Raw genomic sequence first — 13466 nt, 5'->3', positions numbered from 1 at the left:
GCATGATTCAATGAAACTGATGTAATTCAATCCCTTCAAATGATTTCAGACAACAATTCAGTAAATAGGTAAAATAATCTAAATTCAACCTGTTCACCGAGTGCGATTTTTTTTTAAATTAACAGTTGTTTCGGTGTTGAAATGAGTATGAAGATTGATTTTGTTTCAGATGGTAAACTGTTTCCTCAATATTTTGATAAAGGACCCCGCACATTTCTTATGAGAAATGGCTTGCCTTGAATTTTGCCGAAATTTTGATAAGTTGTAGTTCTTGATGTGCTGATTGAAAGTGTATGCAGCCAAAGCTCAGAATTGTACAGTTTTCGAAATGTGAACCTTTGAATATAGTTTTTTTCCATTGTTTGCAATTTTTGCTCATCAATCGAGAGCTCTCACTTTTGGTTGGGATAGTATTTGGATATTCAGCAACCAGAATTAGTTTTACGAATAATCTTCTTCAGTTATAATAGACGCCGCCATCGATAATTTTTCATACACTGCTTCACACTATCTCGATAATCTGAGAATGTGGTGCTGTGACATTTTCCTCAGATAGGCTCAAAATGGATGATAGCATCTCACAGCATCTGTATCTTTCATACCTTAGCGTACTCTTCAGATAGAATGAAGGGGTTCAGGTATTGGAAGCGAACTATTTTGCTCCATAATATGTTTTACCTAAAAATGGGGTGTTCCATCGGGAGTGGCGGACAGTGTATATCACTTTGGCCAATCATATTCAGGTGGTAGGTGCATTTTGAGCATTTCCATCAGTCCTGAGAGTTTCATCGTTCCACCTCGAATATACGGGGGTGTTTCCATAAGAAGTGAGACAAATTCGGATTTTTTTCAGTACTGAAATTTTTTCAGAAATAAAGTGTATTCGTAGTGAGTTGGTAGTCCTGATCACGAATCTGAAGGAATTTTGAGCCTATTTTGCCCCCTAATATGTTTTACCGTAACAATGGGGTGTTCCATCGCAAGTGGCGGACAGTGTATATCACTTTGGCCGACTTCATTCAGGTGGTAGGTGCGTTTTGATCATTTCCATCAGTCCTGAGAGTTTCATCGTTCCACCTCGAATATTACGGAAAGTACGGTAGTGTTTCCATAAGAAGTTAGACAAATTCGGATTTTACAGGACTGAAATTTTTTCAGGAAGAAAGTGTAATCGTAGTAAGTTGGTAGTCCTGATCACGAATCTGAAGGAATTTTGAGCCTATTTTGCCCCCTAATATGTTTTACCGTAAAAATGGGGTGTTCCATCGCGAGTGGCGGACAGTGTATATCACTTTGGCCAACCCCATTCAGGCGGTAGGTGCATATTGAGCATTTCCATCAGTTCTGAGACTTTCACCGTTCCACCTCGAATATTACGGAAAGTACGGGAGTGTTTCCATAAGAAGTGAGACGAATTCGGATTTTTCAGGACTGAAATTTTTTCAGGAAAAAAGTGTAATCGTAGTAAGTTGGTAGTCCTGATCACGAATCTGAAAGAATTTTGAGCCAATTTTGCCCCCTAATATGTTTTACTGTAAAAATGGGGAGTTCCATCGCGAATGGCGGACAGTGTATATCACTTTGGCCAACCCCATTCAGGCGGTAGGTGCATATTGAGCATTTCCATCAGTTCTGAGACTTTCACTGTTCCGCCTCGAATATTACGGAAGATACGGGAGTGTTTCCATAAGAAGTGAGACGAATTCGGATTTTTCAGGACTGAAAATTTTTCAGGAAAAAAGTGTAATCGTAGTAAGTTGGTAGTCCTGATCACGAATCTGAAGGAATTTTGAGCCTATTTTGCCCCCTAATATGTTTTACCGTAAAAATGGGGTGTTCCATCGCGAGTGGCGGACAGTTTATATCACTTTGGCCAACCCCATTCAGGTGATAGGTGCATTTTGATCATTTCCATCAGTCCAGAGAGTTTCATCGTTCTACCTCGAATATTACAGAAGATACGGGGGTGTTTCCATGAGAAGTGAGACTCATTGTATATATATATATATATATATATATTATATATATATATATATATATATATATATATATATATATATATATATATATATATATATATATATATATATATATAATATATATATATATATATATATATATATATTATATATTATTATTATCATAAGATGCTGAATATGTTGATGTGGGTTTGATAAATAAATTTCTGATTATTATTATTATTATTTCTTGAAATGAAAATTTCATTCGGTTAGACTCTTATGTTGCGTTTAAATCCTATCACTCAGTGTATACAGATTCTTCTTAACACCTCAGGTGGATTCAGGCACAAATACAACGATTACTTACCCAAATTTGACCTCACTTGCAGATGTTCCTGTGAAGAAATTTGAAAAAGACACAACTGATTTCAGAAAATGTAAAACAATTTTAATAATGAATGTAAAAAATGTTGAATTCAAAAATATATATAAATTACCATATAAATTATCAAAAGAGAAAATAACTTGATTCTAAAAATGTTCTAAACCTACACCGAACTATTTTAGTGTGGATATCGGAACGCACTCTTTGTCTGTAAAATGTCAGTTGATTATTCAGGGTCACTGTGATTTGGTTTGCAAACGTAATTTCTATATTCAAAGTTTGTTTTTATTGTCCTGTTATTTTATTCTTGGACAATTTTTTCTATATATGCATTTATTTTATTTGAATTGGAATCAGTAAATACCTTGTTTTCCTCCAATGTTGGTGTGTGGTATGAGTTTTCTTAACTTCGGAGCTGATTCGTGGAAACTTGACTCGAACTGGGCTTGACAATTTTCCACTGAATTTACTTTTAATTAACAGTATACAATACAATAATGTTCAATTCTTAACTTTTCTCGCACAATATTTTTCTAATTTCTGGAGACAGAAAACTCACGTGGCGTTCACCATCGTCGCCTTGAGAAGAATTTACTTGTTGACAAAAGAGTTGAAAATCTTTGTTCGAAGGTGATTGACAATGTTTCATGATGAATTTCACTAGTTCGGACTTCCATTGTCTACTATATAAAATGATTTGAAATCCCTGAAACAACTAAAAAAGAAGAACTAAAAATGAGATAGCTGAAAATAATAATTATATTAACCAAAATAAACCTGAAATGAAATAATAGTGAAATAAAATACAAGTAAAAATAGAACAATTGAATAAATGAAAATGAAGAAATGAAATGAAATGCTGGTTTCCCCTCGCAGCGAGGAAAACCAGCAAATCAGGAATAGCAGACCATGGTTGGACCCATCAACACAACATCGAGTGGTCCCAAGTTGAGATCTTGCACATAGAGGAACATTGGTTTAGGAGAAAATTCAAGGAAGCCGCATACTTGTTGTCCAGCGTAGAAATACGCAACATATGGAAACCCATCATCAAACGAAAAATGGCCAACTCCCGCCAAAACGGTCATCTCCCACGGAACCAGTGAAGCGGAAAATGGAAAGCGGGGATAAGTGAAAGTACTCGAACGACCTATAAATAGTCATCTCTCTGAGGAATCAGTCCAGTCATCACCCGAAGACGATTGTAGATACTAACAATCGAAACGTCGTTAACTAACGTGACTTGGAATCTCTCCACTTTTTATTTTTATTTTCTTTTTTCATTTCTTTATAATTATTTATTTAATTGTTCTATTTTTACTTGTATTTTATTTCACTGTTATTTCATTTCAAATTTATTTTGGTTAATATAATTATTATTTTCCGCTATCTCATTTTTAATTCTTCTTTTTCAGTTGTTTCAGGGATTTCAAATCATTTTATATAGTAGACAATGGAAGTCCGAACTAGTGAAAGTTGAAAATCTCGTGCATTTTAGGAGGGCGTGCCTACAGTAATCAATAACCACTTTCTACAACATGGGTAATTGATCATTGGGTCCAAGAAACCTGATCCCTGAGTGGATGCAATGAGCCAATAATGATAGCCTTTTGCATTTGTCCAGCCCAGTTATCTGCCTTAAAGTGGCAAGCCGGTATGATATTGAATATTGCTATTGATTGGAGAAAAACTAATTTCGTATTTTTGGTAGATAATGAAGTTTGTGAACTTAAAAAGTTCTTGCAAAGTATCAATAGTTGAAAACATTCGATAATTCAGTAGTTTTCCAGAATTCCAGAAAGAGAAGTGACCCACTCAATTAACGAAATGAAAAGAAGACATGAAAAGGAGTATACTTTAGAAAAATGTGGGAATCTTCCAAAGGAAAGAAGAAAATAAATGATTTCAAAATAGACTCTATATAAAGATGTATATTTCATGCACAGAAGTAACTTTCAAGCATAAACTGGAAGAAAAAGCCCTCTCATAACTACTCTCATATAAACACTGAATTACACGGAAGAAAAAATATGAATCAATGAGATAAATGAAAGTTATTTATTGTGGAAATATTTCCGAGAACAAACATAGTAGAATCTTCACTAACTAAAATGTCCGAGAAGAGAATTCAAGAACTACTTTAACAAAATCGGGATCGACTCAAAATAATTACAGGACTTCTCTGTAGATACTGTTTATTCGAAGGACAAAGAGCAAAATAGGACTGAGAAATGAAGATCTCAGCTGTCGGCAATGCAACAAAGGCAGAGAGACAGCTTGTAGACAAACAATTCATGGACAACCTAAACTATACTATTCATGAGGACAATTTCCAATAAGTGTTGTATAGTCCAGAAGAAAAAACTACCCGTTCAACTCCGGTTCTCTCAGTTCGATGGAAATTGTCAAATGAGTATCTACTGTTCGTACAGCGATTACTGCAAACCTCAACAACAATACGATTCATCGGCAAAAACTTTTTTACTTTTTATTGACGTTAGTACATTGGTAAAAATTGACAACTCTTCTGACAGACATAGTATTTTCAATTCAAAAAAGTATTATACAGGGTGGTTTGTGACCAAACTCAAAATAGATTTCTCAACATTTTCGTAACATTCTCCCACCTGAGAAATATTATTATTCGTAATATTATTTCCCACATAACATCAATTATCAAATCTGGCAGGTTTTTTCGAAATTCTGCCACTACGCGTTTTCATAACGGAATCGGGTACTCTGCTTTTTGACACTTCCGATTCGCCCGAATGCACTTGCGGATCACTATCGTGATCTGATACTCTACTTTTTGAATTCACTCCCGCACTATCATCTTCTTCAACTAGAAGACATGGCGACTGGGATTCCAAAGGATACAGCTTCTGTACTGGTCGAAGAATTTGACCATTCTCAGTTTGAACCCGAACCAGGCGAACTACACCATCTTTTCCAGGTGAAAGTTCAATAATTCGACCCATTGACTCAATGCGCTTCTGATTGTCGTTACCCACCAGAACAATCTCATCAAAAAAGACACTTCGTGATATTTTATTTGATGCAATTTTCAGCGTTTCCAAATATTCATTTCTGAAACGCAGATCATCTCTCAATTTCTGTTTGTGCCTCATATTACGACAGAAAGACTTTCTGTCTATTTGATCACAATCAGGCATACCATACTCATTACCAAGATCATTTAAAAACATAGCAGAAGTCAAGGTAACTAGATCTGCTGGATCGTTAGACACATAAGTAATTGGTCTACTATTTACCACAGCTTCACACTCGCAAACCAAAGTTGTTAAATCTTCATAATACAGGGAAGCCCGACCCAACACTTTTCGGAGAAGAGTCTTTACAGCACCAACTGAACGTTTCCAGAACCCACCCCACCATGCACAATTTGAATTGAAACTAACCAAGTTTGCGGCAGTGGGTATCGGTACTACCGGTGAGCTCACATTTTTCTTAGCCGAAAAGTTCGAAACAGTTCTTGATAAATTAGCACTGGCGTTACCTTGACCGACGAAACCAAAATCCTCCGAAGCCAATGTAATACGCTGCTCGTTTTCAACTTCGGTTTTCAGAAACTTCATGAGGTTTTTAAGACGAGTGTCTAACTTACCCGGACCTGACTCCGTTGAGACATTTGTAGCACTCCCTGAATTTTCAGGTTCAAATCTATGCGAGGAACGTTGTCATGCTCTCAATAAATCTTGAGGGACATAACTCAATGAGAGGAAAAAGCATCGCAGAACACTTATCTGATGTAAAGCCTGAAGTATCTAACGCTCGAATCAGTGTCTCGATCTGGTCATACAAAATTACCAATTCAAGCTTAGATTTAGATGTAGCATTACACAAAACCAACTCAAGCAATTCTCTGACGTAGACCTTGATTTGAAGATCTTCTCTGCCAAAACGAGATAACATGGCTTCGATAATATGATGATAATTTTGCCCAATAGTTGGATAACTCTCTACCAGTTGCCTTGCTCTACAGTTGCCTGAATCAAATAATCGATTTTATCGACTGCCTCGATATCTTTGGCTTCGTGGAACCTCTTAAATTGAGACCAGAAAGGTCTCATCTTTGTGAAGAGTTTATTCGATATTCAATTGCTCTCATCTTTCCTTTGGAAGTTTTCCATAGTTTTTCATACGGAGATGAGGATCTGAAAGCCAGATTTTTTTTTCACAAATAATATTGAAAAATGTTTTCGAAGACGAGCGGAGTATAATAAGTCAAGCGACGTCATTCTACATCTGATATGAATAGTACCAAAGTCTTCAGTACGGGAACGAATCAGAATATGAATCAATGAGAAAATTGAAAATGATTTATTGTGGAAATATTTCCGAGAACATAGTAGAATCTTCACTAACTGTAATGTCCGAGAAAGGAATTCAAGTACTACTTCAATAAAATCGGGATCGACTCAAAATAATTACAGGACTTCTCTGTAGATACTGTTTATTCGAAGGACAAAGAGCAAAATAGGACTGAGAAATGAAGATCTCAGCTGTCGGCAATGCAACAAAGGCAGAGAGACAGCTTGTAGACAAACAATTCATGGACAACCTAAACTATACTATTCATGAGGACAATCCTAAATTTTCACAATATAGAATTCATTTCCAATACGTGTTGTATAGTCCAGAAGAAAAAACCACCCGTTTAACTCCGGTTCTCTCAGTTCGATGGAAATTGTCAAATGAGTATCTACTGTTCGTACAGCGATTACTGCAAACCTCAACAACAATACGATTTATCGACGAAAACTTTTTTAGTTTTTATTGACGTTAGTACATTGGCAAAAATTGACAACTCTTCTGACATACATAGTACTCTCAATATAAAAAAGTATCATACAGGGTTGTTTGGAACAAAACTCAAAATAGATTTCTCAACATTTTCGTTACACGTGTTTCACTACGACAGTTGAACTGAACCTCTACATTACTTCAACTACTTGGGGTTTGACCGCCCGAGTCACCATCGAAAACACAAAATCCGGGCTAGTGGGTCGTGATCGAATGGAACCAGAAGTACCTACACCAAAGTTTCTTCTGCTACTGCGAAAGACATATCAGTGGTATATGCATTTAATACAGTAACGAAAGTTTTATATCTCCAAATCTCAGTAACGAATATTCATTATATTTTCTTTTGAAGGTAATCTTCCACCACTCTAAAATTCCTTTTTAAGAAAAATTTTCTAAAATCAGTCGAACCATCAAAAACAATTATTTTTACCTGGTTACCTGATCTTATTGATGCCCGTTCACCAATCAGTAATCTATAGTAGTTATGGAAGATAATTCATATGAAAGGTCTTCCAATAGGGACTTCCCTATTTTGACAATTGTTAACGGCCATTTTGTTGAAGCTAGATCTGTCAAATTGCTTGTTATTTATTCAGTCTAGTTTGCCAAATCACCAAGGATGGATAAAGCGTTCAACTGCACGTGAAAATGAACAAATTGTTTAAACAAAATGGGTGTTCTGTTCGGGCAACGTACCGCGCGCATGTTAGATCTTCATTATAACTTATTTCTGATCCTTATTTCTGAAGGATATGCCTTTGCCTCTTCAACTCATTATTTCATTCTGACAGTCAACAATAAATTTTGTTTTTCCTAACAAGAACAATATACGGGGGCTCAGAAATAAGTAATAATGGAGATCTAATATCCCTCCATTTGTAATTGTATTGATGAACAAATTGCAAATCAAATCAGAAATGAAGCTGGGCCTTGATTGACTTCTTTTTTCTTCTCTTAGAAGCTCTACTCATCATTTTTTTTCTAATCATTTTCTTCTTGATTCTCCCCTGGAATTTTGCAAACATTTAAATTTTCTTTTCCGTATTTTTTCTCTCCAGATTCAGTTTCCAGAGAATATAATCTCTGAATTGATCGAATTAGTTCTCCGCGATTCTATTTGACTCTTGCTATTCTACAGATTTAGTCTCTTCCAGGAGATAGTTTTAATTTTTTTTTAATCACATAACAGTCATGAGTTCATGATTAGTTTAGGATTTTCCAAAATTTCGACGCAAAAGCTCTTTTATTATCCTCATCATTCGCTCTCCCCATCCTCCCCATCAAGGAGCTGACAGAGGTTTCAAAATCCACTTAATTTTTCTTGACTCAGCTAGTAGTATTAGTACAGAAACTATTTTTCCTGACTTTATTCTGAGAAATATATGGGTAGCATAAGCTGATTTACTAGTATTACGAAATTCTTAGATTGATGCATTTTCTGCATCGATTGATATTCAACCACAGAATGGTATCTGAATACTCTATAAACTCAAAAAATCAATTCGTTTCAGCCATAATTCAAATTGTTCTGAATTATTGCTTGTTAATGTTTTATCACATTCTCTCAAAAGTCTGTCGTAATCCTCCAGCTTATCAAAATCCCTGCGTTTCTTCGTTGTCGACATTAATCTTGGCCAGGCTACGTCTTCATTATTTAAAATTGTAGGATGACATCCGTGCAAATGTACCTCAAATCTACCCTCTGGACACCGAATAACTCTTTCGTTGAAATGCTTCATGATCATCTGGTGTTTTCATTTCTGCTGGATATTTGATTCCAATAACAACCAAGTTCCGCCAATTCGCTACTGAAAAATTCGAAAGACCAAAGAATAAGAAAATGTTATCATAAGTTCTCCAAAAATATCTGCTGCAATAATTGGATTTCATTTTTAACGTCATGAATTCCTGTATCACTCAGTATACTATTTTCATTTTTCGAATATTCGATTACAGATAGATTCTTAAAACGAAATATCGAATTGCCAATTTTTTGCTGTTTCACCACTAATATATGTCTTTTGAAACAACACGTCGGATTTTCAATTTTATAACGTGTTTTTTCGGTCTAGACTGGAATCCTTCAAAAGCTCCCTACATAATGTGTTTTTCGCGTACTTTTTCACATATTGAATCAATTGCACAATTGGTTAATATGTATGACCTTTGGGATCCAGAATCTAACATAGCTCTTACATATCTTTGTTTTTTTTGACAATTTTGACAATGACGGTTTGCAATAAAGTCTCATTAGCAAATCTCATTGTCAAAGAATTTTCAACTTTATCTTGGGTATCAACCATTTTACTTATGACGTCTTCAATCACATTTTCAACAAATTAAACATCTAACGAAATATTTACAAATTTCTCTGATATGGTTTCTTTTAATTCAAAAAACAGCCTTTTTTCCTCATTATTGTAACTTTTCTTTCGACAATTGAAAGTTTTTGAGTCTTCAAACAATCTTGAGTAGCATTCGATGTCGTGTCTCAAAATGAACAATAGTTTTTATTACCTTCTTTTGAATACTTTTTTATATTCACTGTATAAAGGGCAGCTGGGGTTTATAATTCAGGTCCACCTACTTTCAAATTATACTTTGGCATATTGTTGTTTCTAGTCTGTTCTCTGTCCTTTCCAAATCCCTTTTGTGCAAGGCTTTGACGCTCATCCGATTCTACTTCTGTTTTCAGGAAATCTAACAATAATTCAAATAATCAATACTTTTCGAGATTTTTCAATCACTTCCGTTTCCGATTTTTTTCGGCAGAACTGTAATGTCCCTTCCAAACTTTCAACAGATCATCAGATAACGCCGACTCTATCAAGGGAGATAACATAACTGCATACTTTTCACTAGTAACTCCTAGTGACTCTTACGCTCGCAACTGGGTTTCTTGTTTGTCATGTACAGTGGATAAAGACATACCTGCTTCACTTCTGGAAGTCGTTTGTTTGAGTATTCAACTGGTCGATGGCCTTTTCGTTGTTTGGTCCAGATGGCGGATAAATCTCAACCAACCATCTTGCAGCTGAACCACTTTCTGTTGTTGAAGTAGATACTGAAACTTATGTCCTCTTCTTCGTGGATCCTTCCAAATTGTTCGCAAAATCCAGTTCAGCTCTCACATTTCTATCAAATTTTTTCATTTCGATTTTAGGTAATCTGAATTTTCGGTGATTCTTGCATCCTGTCTAATAATTAAAGTAGCTTATTTCATCATCTGGACACTCCACTGGATTATTGAGGCAAAATTCACATTCAGATCAGTACTTGAGGAGCTGGTCTCTATAGAATTCAATTTCGTCATACTCTACGTCTAATTCATCTCCTTCCAAATTCATTAATGTAGATGACTTGTAGATCTGCTCGTCTTAGGTGAATACTCGGTTGCTTTTATCTACTAACAGCTATAATAGGTGAAGGAAATTTTCTCTCGCTGCTTTTATAACACATTCAACGCTTTTAACGCATCGTCAAGCTAATTTGTCGTTATCTTGAGAAGTCGTCTAAGTTGCTTTTCTCAAACTGTCCTTCACTAATATGATTGGTCGCCAAAAAATTAAATGATCGATCAACACCCGTACGTCGACGAAACGCAAGATCTGACGAAAACATCACTGCTGTCTATGAGGGTGTGCTGGAAAATCCGCGTCGCTTACAAGAACTCAGATTTTCGCAGACCACAACAATTTCAGGTCTTAACTTGGACCTGGCCACGTACAAAATTCAATGGACCCAGGAATTGAAGATAAACGACCATAAATAACGACGTATGTTTGCTGAATGGGGTCTGGAACAGTTGGCAACTGACCTTAAATTTCATCGAAAAATCATTTTCAGCGATGAGGCTCATTTTTGGATGAATGGGTAAGTGAACAAGTAAGATTGTCGAATTTAGGACGATACCAATTCACATGAGATCTAAGAGCATCCATCACTATCAACGATGGGCATTTTAGGTCGATGACTACTTCTTTTGGCTTGAATTGGATGGTCTGGGCACTGACGACAGGTGGTTTCAATAGGACGACGCTACGTGCCACACAGGTCATGCCACGTTGAATATTCTTCACGAGAGATTTGAGGGCATGGTCATCTCACGTAGAGGTGATGTGAACTGGCCCTGTGATCGTGCGATTTGACCCCGATTGACTTTTTCCTGGTATATTTTCTCAATTCGCAGGTGTATGCGACCTAACCTAACCCATGACTTCGGTCAAATTCAATCAGATTTATAAATGACAGTCATGGAAAATTGGACATTTTGGATGCGCTCCATCCAGACAAGCCGTGGCGGAGATTTGAACGAGTTATATTCCACACATACTGGCATCAATAGGTATTTCAAACAAATTAAAAATTTCCATAAAATCCCACAAACACTGTGTTCTATTCAAATTTAAGGCTAGAAAGCGCTAGATATTGCATTGTTAAATAGTGAAGACTACCAGTCCAAATGAGGAAACTACTGTTGTACTGTAACGCGTTTTGAAAATACATTCTATTTCGCGAAAATTTACAATTATGATCATGAAGAGTGTTATTGATTTCCACCAATTTTCCAAATAGAATTGTTTATTCCGAAAAGTGTAGTGTACATTTATCAACTATTATAAATTAATAATAGCGAAGAAAACCAATAAGAGACAAGGGCATCTAGGCATGAAATGCCTGTGCTATGACCCAATCTCAACTGCTTTCTTCATATAATTGTATATAATGTATATAATAATAATGTATATAATAAATGTTTAATCTACGAGTGTTTCAGAGTAAACAAACAAAAAGAAAGCGAGGATAACGACGACGAGAGGGGGGTAAAGTCAATTTATTGAAACAGAACATCGAATTTTTCTGGATGACTCATTATAGTTTTTTTCATGTCTTGCTTATATTTATTATTTTTTTTGTAGACTCCAGTTCAACTGGAAGGACATTGTAAAATTTAGGTGCGAAATGAAAGAACGATCTTTGTGTAATTGTTTTTTTGAAAAGTTATGAATGTATATTTTGGTTAGATTATGATCTGGTTATTCTACTGTTACGATTTTCAAAATTATTATTTTGAAAAACATATTTTTAAGGCACTGATATTCGTAGAGCTACATTTCATTACATTCACCTCTTTGTATAATGAAACAGTGGAATAAGTACATTTTTTTCTGAGGATAAATTTTTCAGTAATATATTTGAGCAGTTTGAAGATTTTGAAGTCTAGTTCTAAATTTTCCACTCCAAGCTGTTATGCAATATGTTATAATTGATTCGGCTAATGCAGTGGTCGCCAACCTTTCGATCGCGAGCTACCGATAGCTTGCGGAGGCAATTCTGGTAGCTCTCACAACGATTTTAATTTAAAAAATACTGAAACTGAACTGAACTGAACTGAACTGAAAAAATCAGAGCAGCTTTTAAAAAATCATTCCCACTACATTCTGCCGCCAGAAAGGAAAAACTGAAACAGTTAAAAAAGCAGTTAATTGGACAAAAATCAATATTTTTAAGAACAGTCGACAAAAAATAAGGCTGCAACTGAAGCATCGTACCGTGTGTCCCAGATAATTGCACAAAAAAAGAAACCTTATGAAGACGGGGAAATGATAAAATAGGCGTTTTTAGAAGCTGCTGATTCGTTATTTGCCAACTTTAGAAATAAAGAAGAGATAGTTTCAGCTATAAAATCCACTGTTCATTCCACTGAAAGGACACACTACTGGACATGAGTTATTTTCTCATTTGAAAAATATAATTTTTTCCGAGAAAATTCCAATATCGAAAATGGTAGGCTTGACAACCGATGGCGCTCCAGCTATGGTGGGTTGTGATAAGGGTCTGGTGGCGTTATGTCGTAAAGATGAAACTTTTCCGCAATTTCTCTGTTACCACTGCATTATCCATCAGCAAGCATTATGTGGAAATTTCCTGAAACTAAACAACGTTATGAAACTGGTGGTAAAAATTGTGAACAAGATTAGAGCTCAAGCGTTACAAAGAAGATTATTCAGAACCTTGGCCGATGAAGTTGACTGATGTCCTATCTGGCATATTTCAATTTTCCAAACAACGTGATGAACCGACTCCGGAACTAGAAAATTCAATCTGGCTTAGAGATTTTGGTTTTCTCGTGGACATTACAGAGAAATTAAACGAACTTAATTTGCAGCTTCAAGGGAGATACAAAGAACTAGCAAAGAACTAGCGGAAATTATTTCTGATATAAAAGCATTCATCAAAAAGCTGGAGTTTTGGGAACAAAACCTAATTAACAGCGATGCCAAGCATTTTCC

General features: G+C 35.6%; 1 long non-coding RNA gene across 1 annotated transcript in view; it reads right to left on the bottom strand.

Moving 5' to 3' along the window:
- Window positions 1-3190, bottom strand: part of LOC141481758 (uncharacterized) — a 29213-nt gene extending 26023 nt beyond the window's left edge. The window contains exon 1 of the long non-coding RNA XR_012465153.1: window positions 2711-3190. This is a non-coding gene — a long non-coding RNA (uncharacterized lncRNA). The remainder of the gene's footprint in view (window positions 1-2710) is intronic.
- Window positions 3191-13466: the final 10276 nt, after the last annotated feature.

The sequence above is a fragment of the Leptinotarsa decemlineata genome, unplaced genomic scaffold (assembly GCF_025532065.1).
Source record: "Leptinotarsa decemlineata unplaced genomic scaffold, Ldec_3_MD MMD2_tig00000505_RagTag_RagTag, whole genome shotgun sequence".
In the NCBI taxonomy this organism is placed as follows: Eukaryota; Metazoa; Arthropoda; class Insecta; order Coleoptera; family Chrysomelidae; genus Leptinotarsa; species Leptinotarsa decemlineata.
Note: the sequence above shows the minus strand (reverse complement) of the source record. Positions and strands in the feature narration are given on the sequence as shown.